The following is a 17,622-nucleotide window of genomic DNA, read 5'->3' as shown; positions in this document are numbered from 1 at the left end:
TCATCATCTGCAGTAATCATGCTTCATTTTCATCTTCTATTGCAGTGGATTTGTTTGAGTGGTGACTATCAGCCTTGTGGGTATAACTTTGCTATCTAGCTTGCTAGTATTTTGGGGCTTTTTCCATGCATGTTCATTTTTGATTCCATGTTTATTGAAATTTTATGTAAGTCACTGCAGTACTATTGCATAAGCTCATAAGTTCGTCTTCCAGTTCGGTGTTGAGTTAGCTTTTCACTAAGTTTCTTAAGAAAGGTAATGCATGCTTCCACAGTTTGCGAAATACATGCTATTTCCAAAGTCCATAACTGAACATCCGAAGAAATAAAATCAAAACAGTGAATGTGTGATTTACACGAGACAACTGACACTCGTGACAGATGAAATAGGTGCAATCTACAGTATTACATCACAAGTATGCATTAACAAAAGGAAAAGTCTCCATATGGGTCATATGAGAACTTACTGGCATACACTAAAACTGTGCTTGATAAGTATTACTGCAGTAACAATTCATATGCTTTTCTTTCACAGCTAATTAGCACAGGTCATGTGGCCTGAAATCTTTTTTATTTTTGCCATTCATTGCAGTCATTTATTTGCGCAAGAAATGCTCTATTGAAAATCATGGAGTGGATGGTTTAACCTCATTACCTTGTCTTTTCAATGTTGTCTTCATAGTAGACCTTGCTTTTTTAATTTGTAATGATGCAGCTCTCCAACTCAAGAGTTGCTCTAACCTGATATACAGTAAACCCTTGCCGAACCGCATAAGTTAGAGATCATTAATATACTGGGAAAAACTGATTTTGGGCATTTTTCAGAAAGGTATTGTCGTATGTAAGTGAAAATCTATACTTACTGTAGAAGGTTTTTATGCTTAGCTGGTAATGTGTATAATAGAGTTTTGATTATGTCAAAAAAAAAAAAAAAAAAAAAAAAAGTCCTAAACTGGAAGAGGTTACTTTCCACAAAGAGTGGAAAAGGTTTAGGAAATTAGTTTTTTAGCTCAGCGTTTTTGATGCTATTGAAATTATTAAATTTAAATGTTCCAACGGTGCATCACATTTCATTTGAGGGAATCTCAAGCGACTGGATAAGGAATGAAAAAAATATGAGATTTGTTGTTGACTTAGAAATGAAAATAATGAAGCATCAGAAGAGGACCATGGATGGCTGTGTGTCTTCTAAACTGTTTCATCTTGCACACTGAAATTTAATGACAGTGACGCATATTGCCAAATGATATTCATAGAATTTCTGCCTATTGTTGTTATGATCATTGCTGAATTTAAATGTTTTATTATCTTCGAAAGTGGAAAGTTAAAGATGAAATTCTTTTCTGTTTGCGACTTCTGTTAAAAACAATGTATTTGCGTAATTTTATTCATAAAAGCAATGGAAAATAAGAAAACAATTTAGTAATGTGTTGAATGCATCAATTCTGTTTATTTACTTTGTAGATTCACTAGGTATATTGAAGCAGGAGATGGGGAAAATATGTAGTACCCTCGCTGGGATTCGAACTTCAGACCTTCAATTTGTTATCTAGCTGTGCACCATTTACACCATGAAGGTAAGTGCTGAGGAGGGTACCTTACAATTTCATGCAGCCCTTATCAAGGCTTAATTTCTAAAATTAGAAGTACCGGAGCCCTATGGAAGACTTTCAAGAAAGAACCAAAGTAAGTAAAGAAATAAAATGACTAGTAAAATAATTATTAAAATTTAATAAAATTCAAACAGATAAATAAAAGTACAATAAGTTATTAAATAAATAGTAAATAATTAAATATTAAAGTACTGGACCTTGACTTATGTGGGGTTTCGGCTGGAATTACAATTTCACACAAAAATATAACTACCTCAACCAGTCAAATTTAAGCTCTCGATATGATGTACCACTTCGACGGATGATAGAAATAAAGACCATTCTTTTTCCAACACACCAAATGAAAAACGTAAAAATGGTTAAAGCTTTACTAATGAAAACACAGAATGTTATAAACAGAAAGAGAATATGGAGAAAATTTTAATGGATGACTTGTAGGTATGAAAGCAAAAAGAGTGCAACATAAATGGAATGGAAAAAGCCTCAATCTTTCAATATAATTGAATAATATCAAGCGGAATATAATGGGGAGAACAAATTATCGCGAAATCCGAGGTTAGGTTAAAGAAAGTAATAAGTTTTCATCCCTCCCCGTCTTTGGTAACATTGTTCTAGAAAGTCTGCAGATGCAGTTTTCCACTTAAAGATACTAGCGTTAGACTGAAAAATTTACCCACCGTCAAATTTGTTGTACTTTCTGGGTACTGCTGTACCTCTAACGTATGGCTAAAGGCTTTTGTTTCCTCAAAAATTCTCGATCTCTATAAAAGGGTTTGTTTCCTAAGAAATAGAAGCATGCATTCAAAAGTTAGAATCGATTTTTAATATAATTGTATTATTAAAGATGAAATTTTCTTGGTAAGATTTCTGCTGAAATTGTGTTTCAGTTACTTAAAAGAAGTGCGGTGATATTTCTACACTGCCGGCCATTAAAATTGTAACCCAGGAAGGAATGGTCTGTTAAACGTGAAATCACATGAAAGGAAAAAGATGTTGGGATATGCAAATAATTAGAATTTCAGCGCATTTAGACGACGTAGGAGGAAGAAATGACATCTGAAGGTACTGCATAAAGAAAAGTTGTATATTGGATTTCTCATTTGGACAGCGGTTTGTGAGGTTGAAGTTTGCTCAAAATATCGTGTTATGCCTCGAATAATAATAATAAATGCTTACCAGTAAGACTGTGGATTATCATTCCGTGATATCGCCCGTTGCACTGGTCGTCATCTAACTAATGTTACGTCAACATGAAATCAATGGATTACTGAGGGTCATACTGAATGGCATGGTGGGTCTCAACGCCCGAGAGGACATACATATTGTGATGTCAGCCTTGCCAAACCGTACATCAGTTTCACGGACCATTAGTCAGGAAATGGGCATGTTTGCAGTACGCCCAGTATCAGCTCGTGCGGTGTGTCGACGTTTGCAGCAGTATGAACTATCAACACAGCGACCATTACTTCAGCTTCCCTTGAAAATGCAGTATATAGAGACGGCGACTATGGTGCGCCGAACGACAAAGTTAGATACAAGAATAGCACAATGTCGTGTTTTCAAACAAGTCCTGGTTCTGCGTGCAGTATTTTGATAAGCGTATATGTGTCTGGAGACTCCGATGAGAACGCATGTCATCTCCTTGCATATTCGATGTCCCTCCTGGGGGCCCTCGCACCTAGTGTGATGGTTTGGGCAGCTATTGGGTACACGACACGCATATGTCTAGTTCGGATCGACCGTAATTTGAACGCATATCGGTACATTTCTGGCATTTTACGTTCATCGGTTGTGTCCTATATTCGAGGCCTACCAGACGCCATCTTCCAACAAGATAATGCAAGACGTAGGTCGTGGGTCGTGTTATGTCTTTCCTTGATACGCAGGGTATTCAATTGGTGCCCTGGCGTGCATGCTTTCCAGATTTGTCACCCAATGAAAACGTCATGGGTTGCTGTGAGACTGGCCCGCCGCCCCACCTCACCTAATGCAGTTGATGAAGTCGTTCATAGACTTGAAGCAGCATGGAATGAGTTGCCTGTTTCTATCATCCAAGCCGCGTTTTACTGCATACCTAACCTAGTAAGAGCCGTTTTAGCTGCTAGGGGTGGGAGCTGTTTCTTTTAATTTCGCACCCCTGTAATTCCCCAAACTGCTTAAAATTTAATCATTTTGTCTTTATGCCATACTGTTTACGTACAATAAATATCTTTCTTGTATTTGCTTTCCTTCATAATGTGGCGATTTTAATGGCCAGCCGTGTATTTTGGGCTGCGATGCGTTAGCTAGAATCATGATTTATCTCCAAAACTAAGAAGCGCTTGAGCCGAGGTCCGGTGGCCTCAGACGCAACTTAAGTTCTAGCCTTTGTGCATAAAGATATAGTGTGATTACGAAGTGAAATAAAAGTGCAAAGAAAGTGAAATTTCTTTCAATTGATGGTCTGGGAATACTATCGATTCTTAAGTTGTTGGAAATGCCCATGTTCTAAGTAGGCAGCAAGAGGCTGCGACCATACTTATGAAAACAAACCAAAGAATGTTTGACAGTGCAAATGAAAGCTAAGACAACGATAATTAGCCATTTCAATAAATGGTAATCAGGTCGCATACAGCAATGAATAAGTTGGAGCTAGACTCAGAATGAAAGATTTAGAAAAAGCACTACTAATACATAAATTTTCTTTAAAGCGTTTGATCAAAAACCTGCACTCATTCTACTTTCAAAAATTGTGAAAGTGGTTGTTTATTTAACCTGTTTGGTCACTTTTAATCATTGTTACTTTTTTCGGTGGAGACGGCATTTTAAAATCACGATGACTAATAAAAGGAGTAACGATCTGCGTCCAAGGCAGTGATTCACCAAATTAGATAAACTCGATAGTTTTGGCCTGAAAGGTAATTACATTCCTTTGGTTAAAACTGAAATGGCTAATACAAAGCAAAATTCTTAAGCGCTCGTTCATGTTTAAAATATTCTTTATTAATAATTAAAAAAGGAATAGCAAAAATACACTAAACGAGTAATATCAAAGGAAAAAATCAAGCATGATCAGTGGGATGTTTGTGCCTGATGTTTCTAAACATTCGATTCAATATTGTTAGAGATTAGAAGACGCAAGTCCTATGTGTCCACGAGTCGACTTCTCTTTTTTTTTTTTTTTTTTTTTTTTTTTTTTAAATAGATCAGTCACAGCATTGAATCCTCGCTCGACAAGGTAGGAGGAGAGAAGTCAATTAAAATTTTTTTGATGATAGTCCACAATATTGGGTAGAGGCTACTGATGCTACTTTGAAGCAAAACTTCTGTAACACTGTCACAATTCTGGAAGCTGGCTTTCAAAGTTTCATTAGTTGAAAGTTCGACTAGTTCCTCCTGACCTCTGCTTTCGCAATATTCATAAAAAAGTTCATGATCCATTGAGGGACTTCAGGGACAAAATGTCCTAAAAACGCTCAGAAAAGTCCTTGTGCAAAGATGTTGTGTAATCATGGCAAAGAACACTAGGGCTATCTGCCTAAGGGAAGGAATGCCTTCGTGGAGGACTTTCTAAGGGAAACTGGCTCGTATACACGTTACACATGGGGAAATCCACGAAAACACCCATGCAGCCAGCCCGTTCGCGGAATTCAAACCTCGGACCGAACTACCAGTGTTCAGCGACTTTACCGCTCGGCCGCTGGTGAGCCCCTTGTGCAAAGACTCAAGGAGTTAACAGTAAATTTGTGTTTTATCGAACGAGATTTCACTGCTCTTTTGGAGATCCAACAAGATCGAAAAGTGGCTGAATTCGTTGCGACCAAAATTCTGCTTCCACGAAGTGAGTTTTTTAGAAAGGCAGAAATACGAGATTTTGTTGTGATCAAATCTAGCTCTTCGCTTTGAAGCTGCAAATTAATAACATTGAATTTTGCGAATAAATTGGTCATGCAAGCAACATAAGTCCTAAAATTGTAGCAATCTGTCTTTCAGAGCTACATCTTTCTTTTCCAGGAACTCAGTTACGGAGTCGAAAAGATTCCAGAACCTGCTGAGGCAGGCGTGTTTGGAGAGCCAGCGAACCTCGGTGTATAAAAGCAAGCGATTGAATTCTTCACCGTTGTCCTTATACAGCTGCTCGAATAATCGATGGCTGAAAGCATTACTGCGAATTCTGTTCACTGAGACGACATATTGTAATGACTAATGCAAACGGTCGCTGAGGTTTTTTGCAACTAAATGCTGCCTATGAACGACGCAGTGATATTTGCTACCTCTTTCTTCAAAAGGACGATAAACCCACGATGACGACCCATGATTCCAGGAGTTTTCAAATTTTTTTGAGAGTTTTAAAATTAAGTTCAAATGCCAAAACATGCTCATCGCTCCCTACCGCCCATAGAGTGCCCAGCCCCTACCGCCCAAAACAAGTTCACTGCTCCTCAGCTTCCTCTTGCTGCCCTCCTGGGGGCGGTATCGCCCCCGGTTGAGAACTAGTGGTCTAAGGAATAAAGTCAATTTATTAGACGGCTATGATCAGTCCCAAAGATCAGTGTGTGGAATGTTGCTGTTCGGTTAAAAATGTTTTTTCAGTCTTATGCAAGGTTTTAAAATGAGCGTAAAGGTAATTATTTGCATATGAAAGCAGAATAAAAAGGAAATTATTAAGCAGACCTGTTGTTAGGAAGACTATGTTGAGAAACCAATGAAGGTTTGGTTTCCAAAGGTTCGTCAGAAGGATATGGCAGTGCGCAGAAAGCTGCAGAATTAGCTGTAAAAGTGTGCAAAAGTAATTTTCTTTCCTAACGAGAGAAGGCTGGTTAGTTGAAGATAATAGCAACTAATGGCAGGACATCTGCAAATTACTGCATTAATCGGAAATGGCCTAAACCCGTTGGTCATCTGCCTTCTCATCCCCGAGAACATTATTCAAGGGTGAGCAGAATTTTAATGGCAGTTTTGTTGGAGGACACCCCTGAAAACTGATTCGAGGGTCTCCTACCTAGGACCGACGCTAGTGTATTCAGTGCCCGTCTACAGATTTAAAAAATCTGAACGTGGACACCTCATGGCTTGCTTGTATGGCCTATTAAATTATGTGCATTTTTTTCCTGCACTTTAAGACTTCCTTATTTGTAGAAAATTCATTTTTTTTAAAATTTGACATTGCCAAAATATGAATATTTTTGTCATTTAAAACACTGATCACCCTGACTGCAATGCAGAAATTAGAACGTCTATCCATGTTGACGACAATGTTGTCAAGGAGCTGTTGAAGCATTTAGGCCCGTTCATCCAGCGCCAGTTTTAGTTGTAAAAATCATTGCTTTCCTGCCAAGCGTTTCCTGAGAAAGTTCCACACGTATTCTATGGGTTTTAAGTCCGGGGACCTTACTGGTCTATCCATGCGTTGAATATATTCACTCTCCTAGATCTCAGCGACTGCTACTCTACGATGGGATATAGCGTTGTCGTCGTTGAAGAGGAAGTCCGGACCCACAGCACATTTAAAAACATGCATGAGGCAAAAGAACCTCGCTACAGTAGCGGACACCAGTGATCGAAGCTCCTTGGGAGATGTGGAGGTCATTACGGCTACCAAACGAGAACTTCAGGACCTCTTAAACGATCCTTGTAGATAATGTTAGAAGTGTGATTTCGTGTTCCTGTCTCTCTCCAGTTGTAAATATGTCACCACGTGCATATGACCACGTTTGCGGGGCCTTTTAACCGCATTAAAACGTGATCTTGGATGTTCAATAGTCTGTTGCATGTGCCTTGCGATATATCCCGCTGTCAACCGCCTGAACCCTCGAATAGTTGTTTCTGCCGTGTGAAATGTTCTCCCAGATCATGAAATGATACTGTTAGCGATGCCAAATTCCGTTACATTTGACATACTTTGACCTTCTTCCAACTTCCCAATGATGCGACCTCCGTTGAAGTCCTCATAATGATGTCTCAGGGATTGATTGCCTGTTGGCCATATCACGCGGTAGTAGGAACTCGAGGTCGCTGAAATCACTTTACGTCGTGATGTAGCTTTCAGACGGACTAGCTGTGTGTACATCGCCTGAATGCGACACCCTTTCCGACACTCCCCTTCTCCTAAATCGTGACACATATGCGCATACCCTATTGTACTGAGCCCATGTCTATCTCTCGATTGGTTTTTCGGATCGTTATGTTGCCTTGTTTTGTTTTTAGGCTAATTTCACCGCTCCGTCCTTAATTTTCACACACTAATGCAATATCGCATGTACAAATACTTTCATTAGAATTTAAATCTTAATTACTCCTTATCTTTAGGTTGTTGATCAACATACATCAGAAATAAGAAGAAAATCCTGCGTAATCGAATGCAGGAATGGTGGGGGGAAAATACAATTGACTTATAATCGTGTTCTACATATTTTTTACCGGAAACCTTGGCTGTACGCGTAAACAGTAAACTGTAAAATATACCTTTGTAGGCGATACTTTTAAACGGCTTAGACTAGACAGAGTACGTAAATTCTAATTTACTTTGTTTTAAACAAGCTAGAATTTGCTAACCTACTAAATCTAAGTGTCAGAGGCTCGACTCTTATTTTAATATATTTTGTACAGCATCATAAGTGGATTGAGGAAATTCGTCAGTGATGAATCACTCAAGTTGACAATATACTGAACGCCTGATTTATATATATATAGTTGAATTTAATGCTTATGTCTTCTTGCTATTGTAAAACAGGAATAACCTGCGGACATTTGAGGCAGAAATATCGAGCCTCTGAAGTTATTTCTTATGCTCATGAGGTCGAAAATATAAATGAAAGAAATAGAAGAAATGCAGATTGAGGGAAGGGGCCTAGAGCGATGAAGACTAGGATTTTGTAAAAGCAAGAGAGTCGAGTTGCAGAGACTTATTAGACCAAGAATAACCATGGTGAGGTACTTAACATTTGTAAATGAATTTCTTTAGTGCACAGATGAATAAACTTTTGATTCCATTATAGCTTTAAACAGAGCTTTTATATTGATTCGACATTATTCTAAGCCAATTGGAATCTAACAGACGTTTTTATAGAGAAGTATTGAAAATATACGTACGCCCGGTGTTACACTTTTCTGCCGTCCAGGGCCTACAGATCTTTCTCACCCGGTGCCGTAGCAAGGCCTTTGGCATCTAAGTATACTTAAATTGTATTATTTAATTTCGTTCTAGACATATTTTATGTTGTATATTGGGATTAAAAGCCGCTTCTATCATTACAGAATTTTCTACATTAATTATTTTCGAATATTTATTTATAAAACACATAATTATCAATTAAATATTATGTTATTGATTACTGCAACCCTCTTGTCCTACGACCGAGCCTTGCGAAAGGACTTTCGTTCCCCAGTAATTTGAGTGCGCGTATGCCGCGCAGATACTATTCGCTTAAATTCATCTAAGCCTTCCCTGAAATTCGAACTCGGCGGCAATCGTGCAGCAACTGGCATCGTTAACCATTAGCCTGATCGGGGCGACGAGTAAAGATTGTTTACGAGCGCATTAATGGTGAAGAAAATGGTGCTGATTTATATGTTGCGGGAACACGGTTTCAAAATAAATGAACGAAATTGTCTACAAACTACTGTCCTAAAATCCATTTATAGTGCAGTCAGACACATTTATACTTATTTATTTACCCAACATACTTATTTATTAGAAACGTAAAACGAACGATTGTTTCAATATGCCGGGTAAAAAATGGGAACTTTTCGTAATGGGAGGGGAATGGGGAATCCTCGATACTTTATATGAACCAAGGATTGACCACTAAAGTATAAGTATAATTCAAAAGCATGGATAACGCCAATAATTATTAATAAATCCCTAAAGTTTCAAAAAATAACCTTATTGACTACTGCAGAGTACATAACGTGAATTTTTCCTTTATGGTTTATTCCTAAGGTTTTTCTCCTTTCCTACCGTGTACCTTTATGGCGTGATTACACTTATGGGCAGGGCCGTTCTTAGGCCATTGGCTGCCCGCAAATTTAAAAAAATGCTCAATAATTAAAATTTTTATTTCATACTCACTAAGTTCTTGCATATGAGTGAGTGAGTGACGGGGGACGTGGGCAAGTACTTATGATGAATTTAAAATACGAGTATTTAGGCGTGGTATCACGAGAGTTAATCTATAAACACCTGCGTATTCGGGAACGGGGCCCAAACTGTGTAGAAACTTCTAAAGTCTATGTCTCTTTGGGAACATAAACGTTTAAAAGGAGTGTTGAAGAATTATGAAACTAAACAGAAATCAGAAGGTTGTATAAGACCCCCCCCCTTTTTTTAAGCATAACAAATGAACCAGCTTGGGTTACAGAAAACCAGCACTTCTGGCTTAACAGAAATACGTAATGAATAATAGTTTCAAGTTATGGTAGATTAGCCTAACCGTTCACAGAATACTTTAACGGGCATGAAGAGCTCTGGTTTCTAATAAACCAACGAGGCAAGCATAATAGCGGGAACACATCAACGCCGCTAACGCAAGTCGCTAATAACCACAGCACAACGTTGCCTGGAATAGGTAGACACGGTCTAAAAGTAACTTCCGAAACTCTTGCCTAAATAGCACTTCATTCTATCTTGTATTCTATCATCACCAATCTGAATAAACTCTCGCTATTTCATTTACATTCTGGCATGAAAAGCGTGGCTGAAAAGAGATTAATAGGAAAGTCAAACTTAAAATGAACTATTAGTTAAAAATGAATAAATAAACCTCACAAACTGAATGTAAGATTTATAATTATTCGCAAATCCGAGTGATTTAGGTATAAAATACTAAACTTCAAAATTCGTTCACCACTATGATAGCATGGTAAGAGGTTAAATGATCGTGAGATGCACCGAAGTTCATTACGCAAATTCTCCCATACGGAGGAGTTCTTGAAGCAGGAATAAAATGACACCGAAAGAATGAGAACAATTGTGTTGGTATTTTTCCTAAAGCCTAAATGAAAGTTGTGTGATAAAATGATAGTAGGTGCGTAGCTGAGTAATACCCAGTTTCTCGTGAATTTATATTACTTCTGACGTACCATGGGGAGCCAAATATATGTCTCAGGATGCAGTTCTTGTAACTGTTTGCGATCCATGCAGCAGGAGTATACCCAAACAGGGCAAATGTAACAAAGCATGCGCCTCAAGAGTGTCTTGTATATGAGTCATTTGTTATGAATATATAAAAGGCTGTTCCGAGAAATTAAAGGGTAAAGTTTTTCTTTCTTTTCCCTCCCTGGAACTTCTGGACAGCAAAGTATGCATGAAAGATTACAATCGAAAGTCGCCCCGAAGTAAATGATTTGCGTAGACCAGGACAGTGGATTCGTACAAGCTAAAATTGCCAGTGATTTCCTTTTTCTTGGTGACGAGAATTGCTTGCATTTGTACGCACTAATTTCAATTTTCCAGCTCATAAGCCAGGTCTCTAATGTATAGATGTGATACCGGACGGAGATTCACAGTATCATATGAAGCGCTACAGTGCTGTTGAGTCTTTAAGTATAAGTTGAACAGCATAGGCCCGCCTAAGGAGCATTGTGGCACGCTGGTTAGAATACCACGCCGGGAGGAGTACGTGTTTGAAATGCGAAAGATAAAGTTTCTACTTGTTTTTTAAGTAGGGCTTGATGATATTTGTGATATCATCTGGGAATTCCAGATTGAGTAATTTGTGAATGAGGCAGTCCAGCCACAAGCTATCAACTGGCAACTATCAAAAGCTTTGGCAATAACAAGGAAAAGTCCAGCAGTGTACTCCTTTCTTCTTTAGTCACTCAGAAATCAGTTCGATCATTCTGTACAGCGGGTGAATCGTTAAGTTTCAATGAAAGCCAAACTCTTGTGGAATCATGATTCTGTTGGAATCTTTCTGTAATTGCCACCTCTGTAGAACCTCTAATACCTCTAATAGAAGACAGCCGAGTGATTGGACGGTAATTTTTTGACGAAGTAGGATGCTTGCTTAATTATGGGGAAATGTCCAGTGTTTTCAAGTGTGACGGGAAGTACTCATGTTTCAGAACGCTGTTAATTATTTTCATCATCCGAAAGACCGTTTTCAGTGTGAAGTTCTTTACCATTTTATTGGTGACTTTATGAGACCAAGGCTTTTCTTATATATTTCCCTGATATAGCTGTAGATTTCAGAATGGAATAGTAGACAGATGTTGCTTGCTTGTGGATTTGTTGCGAATTGGTGCAATGTATTTAAAACATCACGTTATGTTGAATGTTCTTTGGGCAAACCTTTGATGTGTAGCTAAAAGCGTAGCTGCTTTCTCAGTTTCAGTGTAGTGGATCTCGGTAGGGCCGTGTAAGGGTGGAATGGTTCTGTACTTTTTCGTGAGGCTTGCCTTAGCTCTCCAGAAAGAACTTTCGTCTTGAGTAACTGAACGAATACAAGTCGTCCAGCTGAATTGTGCTTGTTTGTTATTATGAGACTTAACAGCATCATGCAGTGTGCTGAGAATTTGTTTATGAAATAGATTTCTTATTCTTTGCCACTTTCTGCGGGCAGCGCTCTTCCATTGAATAAGGTTTTTTTTTTTTTTTTTTTTTTTTTCCTCCCTTGAGTCAGATGTCCTTCGTGCTTTACTCTTGAGCAGTTTGATGGGAGGGTTTTCCTAAGATGAGATGATTTCATTCGTGAAATTCATACCCAGGCTGTCGATACCATCTCCCGAGTGTATTGTTGGAAGTGTGTACTGGGTGTTTAGAGTTTTGGCAAATTTTTGCCAGTTATTAATAACGGCTGCATTGTATGGTAACAGCTGATGTCCAGAAAGATCACAGCCGGATTATTCGTGGTGTGATTGGATCTGGCTAGCAGTCAGGCGATTCGGAGTTCGAATCGCAGCGACAGTATTGTTGATTTCTAATTCTTCTTTTTTTCCCTCTTTTGACAATACTAATAAACTCTATATATGTTGTACATTTTCCTTCAAATACATTCAACCATGTAATCAAATGATATGCGCGTTAGTTTTTTATGATGGATATAAGTACGAAGGAATTAGCGAGCAAATTTAGCCTTGTTGCGGTGCATTTGTTGAACATATCTTGGTATCGCGTTTCGGAATAGATAACGAAGCATTATTTTAATTATGTCAGTAAGTTAATGAATGATGAAACAGAGCAAGCTGAAGAAGAAAATCAGCGTCAAAATCGTAGACGTATTCATCATGTTTTCTTCGAAGAAATTTTTATAATCTTTGCTAGTCTCTCCTAAAATTATCCCCAACAAGAAGCTTACTGCGTATTTAAATTTGGTTCCTTTTTTAACGTAATAATCTATAACTTGAGTCTGTACTAATTTTACAACCTCTGGAGATCATGTTCTACTCTGCTAAGTGTCTTTGCGTCGTCAGTTCATAGCTGACATCTTGCGAGGTAACGTCGAAAAGAAAATGCTTTTCTCTTCTGTTAAGTCAAAAAACATTTTTCAGTTGAATGGTGCGAGTTATGGCACATGTAAAGTCCAATATCAGTTGATCTAAATTCGCATGGTATCTGCGTGGTACATAACCGCCTTTACTTTTCAGTGTCTGCACTGTCACAACGTTTAACACTTTGTGCGTGGAACTTATGCTTCTGTGATTCTCAAAACCAGCTAAATCCTTTCCGCCACATCCTGTGCGATATGTATTTATTAATATGCTTTATTACTTCGAGTAATCTTATACGCCGGATTTTTTATACATGGACAACTATTCTAAGTTTTATTGTTGCATTTCTGAAACACGAGTGGAGATGAACTGTTTCAAGTCTCTAGCACAGCTCCTTATCCAGTATAAATATAATTTTGAATTAGTCCAAAAACATATATCACTGTGTTTAAGAAATGTATGTATTATGTAACTCCCTAGACGTACAACTGTTATGTGCTTAATTGGCGCTAAGCGAAACTTAAATAAAACTCTGAATTCAACTGGTTCGGGAGGACTCACTAGCAGCCGAGCGGTAAGTCGCTCGTTTCGAATCCCCGCGAACGCGCTGGCTGCTTTCCTCTTTATAAAACTCGGATTCCAACCGGTTCGGGAGGACTCACTAGCAGCCGAGCGGTAAGTCGCTCGGTTCGAATCCCCGCGAACGGGCTGGCTGCTTTCCTCCTTTTCTCATGTGTAACGTGTATTATTATTATTTATGTGTTTTTCCCTGAGGCTCTACATGAAAGGGAGGATGCCTTCGTGGCGAACTTTCAAATGGACACTGGCTCGTAATAACACGTTATACATGGAGAAAACCACGAAAATGCTCATGCAGCTAGTCCGTTTGCGGGATTCGAAGCTGAACCGATCTGCCAGTGTGTAGGAACTTTACCGCTTGGCAGTTGGTGGGCCGTGAAATTTGTATACGAGGCAGTTTTCCTTAGAAAGTCGTCCCTCCCTTTAAGCGGATAGCTCTCGTGTGCTTCGCGGTAATGAAATGAAGCAAACCAATCGGAGATGATGAAATTTAAGTAAAAGGCTTATTACAGTTTATTCTTGAACTTTTGACTGAGATATGAAGTTAATAAAAAATGTATTAGAGAAACAAAAGTGGTTAAAAGACAACTTGCTATTTTTAAAATCTTATGTTCTGCTTAAAAATAGAAAATGCTTTCATGGATTCAATATAATTTTTGTAATGTAAGTTAATTCAGTGTTAGTTTTAAATAGTATATGTCAATTCAATGTAATTTTTATAAAATAAGACATTTCTGACTGCATGGCTTCTCTTCAAATCTCAAGTTAAACACATAAAATACACATGAAATCATTTGTTTGCAACCAATAAAAATAAACACTAAAATCAACTACATGTTGCTATGCAATAAAGCAGTGGCTCAGCGCTTACAACAACCAGCAGCTCCTTTGCAAGAACAAGTTAATTATTTTATTTTCAATTCATCTTTCCCATCAGCGAAACAACTTCGATTTCATGACTTGCAGGACGCTATAAAATTTGTCCTTAAACACGAAGTTAAAATTTCTAAATTCGATTTTTCAAACAAAACTCATAAATGATCTGCTTTTAAAATTATTTCTGCTTCAGTAACACAACCAGAATTTACATTTCCTTGAATGAAATTAAAAATCTCAGTAAAGCTTAGCAACTGCATCTTCAGATGCGTAAGGTCAGATCACAATACCTTTCTTTATCCGCCATGCTAATGTGTGAAAGCGCCACCTGTTAGTAAATTGAATCCGTATAGAACTTGTCCTTAAATTGAAGCTAAGATTTCTGAATTCGATTTGTCAAGTAAAATGCCGTACATGACTAAATGATCCATTTCTGAAATTCTTTTTGCTTTAGTAATACAACGAGAATTTACATTTAATTGAATGAAATGAAAAATCTCAGTAAAGCTTAGCAACTCCATTTTCGGATGCGTAAGGTCAGATCACAATACCTTTCTTTATCCGCCATGCTAATGTGTGAAAGCGCCACCTGTTAGTAAATTGAATCCGTATAGAACTTGTCCTTAAATTGAAGCTAAGATTTCTGAATTCGATTTGTCAAGTAAAATGCCGTACATGACTAAATGATCCATTTCTGAAATTCTTTTTGCTTTAGTAATACAACGAGAATTTACATTTAATTGAATGAAATGAAAAATCTCAGTAAAGCTTAGCAACTCCATTTTCGGATGCGTAAGGTCAGATCACAATACTTTTTTTTATCCGCCATGCTAATGTGTGAAAGCGCCACCTGTTGGTAAATTGAATCCGTATAGAACTTGTTTTAAATTGAAGCTAAAATTTCTGAATTCGGTTTTTCAAGTAAAGTTCCGTGTATTACTAAATGATCCACTTCTAAAATTCTTTTTGCTTCAGTAATACAGCGAGAATTCGCACCTCTTTGAATGAAATCAAAAATCGCAGAAAAGCCTAACAGTTCTATTTTCGGATGTGTAAGGTCAGATGACCGTTATTCATCCGCCACGCTGACGTTCGGAAAGCGTCATCTGTAGGTAAATTGAATCGCGTATTTGCAAAGTTACAGAATCCGGGCATCAAAAATAGCCGCTATACGTGAATTCGGTAACGAATAAACAGTGACAACGTAACGTGAAAAAGTATGGTAAGAGATTTAAGTTTTTTGTATGCTATATCTGTAATTTGTATCTCTTTATTATCTAAGTAAAGAACGATTTGTCGTAAAATTCTGCCAGAATTATTGGCGACATCTGTGGAAACGTTCCTGTTTGGCGGGATTTCATAATCGGATCGGTCTTACGAAATACATGGGCTTTTTATAAGATTAAAGGGCGATCCCCCCAATCTTAAATTTACAGGTAGGTTTTTGATATTCAACTTGATAACAGTAAGATGATTATTTATGATTTTAGAGCGGAAATTTTTCCTACGAGTTGTGCGTTTTCGTGAATTTCGTTTTTTATATGCTTAACTATTCGGAATCATCGCGCATCCCGAATTCCGCATTTCCTGAGCTTTCCTTTCACCATATTTCATATTTTTCAAGTTCTTGCTACTACAACTCTTCTTATGTCTTCATTAGGAGCAATTTTACTTTTAATTTGCATTCTGCTGAAGGCTGAAGTAAATAAAAGGTAGCGGCAAGGAATTAATATAAAAATAACTGTTTTAAATTAATCTAAAGTCTTTTTTTCTGATTTCATTGTCTCAGAAGGCATGAAAGTTGTTTTCATATCTACTGCTCTCTTTTCATCTGTAATCTGTATTTGATAGGAAAAGAAATTTTATTTCATGTTTAACTCTGCATTTGTTTCAAATGAGAAAAAGACTTTTGTTGAAATTGTGAAATGCTATATGTCATAGCATATGATTTATTTATTCTGGTGGAGGTGAAGGGTTTTTCCCCCTTCACCTGCATAATGAGACCAAAAATTTCCGTATAAGTTTATCTGTGTGCTATTGTCTAAGTTGATTAAAAAATTCAGAAACTAGTGTTATAAGTGTAGTATAACTTCAAAGAAAAGAAATATAATAAGAATTCTTAACATAAAAGCTTATGCCTGTATAATGCTAGCAGTGTATTAAATATTTTCTGATTTTCATCAAATGAATTGCTCTGTAAATTTTCCTAAAAGCAGTTTTTATTCTGTAGCTATTCAAAAACACACAACCCTGGTAAAAAGGGGAATTGATATCCGGTTTGAACTAAAATCTCAAATTGAACTTCATGGCTTTCTTGTTGAACAGCACACTATGACTTCAAAGTTTTAGCAGAATGCAGAAAGGAAATGTCTAGCTGAATGTCTAATACCTTCTGTTGAAATTTTTATTTTGGTAATAATGTAATTGTGTGTGTGAAATGAATTTGAGGAAATTTACAACCAAATTGTAAATTTCCTCAAATTCATTTCACAATCCAGAGGACTTACCTCAAAATTGAGGTACTCCTTGAACATCCTTTCCTTATGATTCAGCATTGATACTATTTCAGTAATGCCACTAAATAGAAGCTATAGGTGGCAACATAAAAAAAAATCACATAAATATGAAATGTCAGAGAGATGCATATTCTGTTTCATGTCTATGTTGTGGTTTAGTATAAATAAAATACATCATGGTTAATTTTATTTTGAATTCTTTAAGTTCATTAAATGTAGATGTATAATGAATGATGTACCAGATGTTTTGCTTATGGCAGGCAGTTTTATGGGAGGGGGTGTTAAAAAGGAGATAAGGATTACATGCTTTCTCTGCAGCTACCCCATGTATGTTTCAAGGAAAAACAAAATGCCATGTAAATTTATAGATTTTTAACTTGGAAAGCATATAGAAGGAATGATAGAAATTAAATAGTCTCAAGTAAAGTCAAACTTTCATATTTTAATGTGGAATAATAATAACTGAAAAAAAAATAAGATATTGATAATACTGAGGATAGATTATTTCAACAGAAGGTATTAGACATTCAGCTAGACACTTCCTTTCTGCATTCTGCTAAAACTTTGAAGTCACAGTGTGCTGTTCAACAAGAAAGGCATGAAGTAAATAAAAGTCAAATTTATAAAATT

General features: G+C 37.2%; 1 protein-coding gene across 2 annotated transcripts in view; it reads left to right on the top strand.

Moving 5' to 3' along the window:
* The window catches only part of gpp (DOT1 like histone lysine methyltransferase grappa), a 280,396-nt gene that overhangs the window by 88,071 nt on the left and 174,703 nt on the right, over nucleotides 1–17,622 (top strand). The gene's annotated exons all lie outside the window — the stretch shown is intronic.

This window comes from Stegodyphus dumicola, chromosome X2, assembly GCF_044657685.1.
Source record: "Stegodyphus dumicola isolate Sdum_Otavi_A_Nest chromosome X2, ASM4465768v1".
Classification (NCBI taxonomy): Eukaryota; Metazoa; Arthropoda; class Arachnida; order Araneae; family Eresidae; genus Stegodyphus; species Stegodyphus dumicola.
Note: the sequence above shows the minus strand (reverse complement) of the source record. Positions and strands in the feature narration are given on the sequence as shown.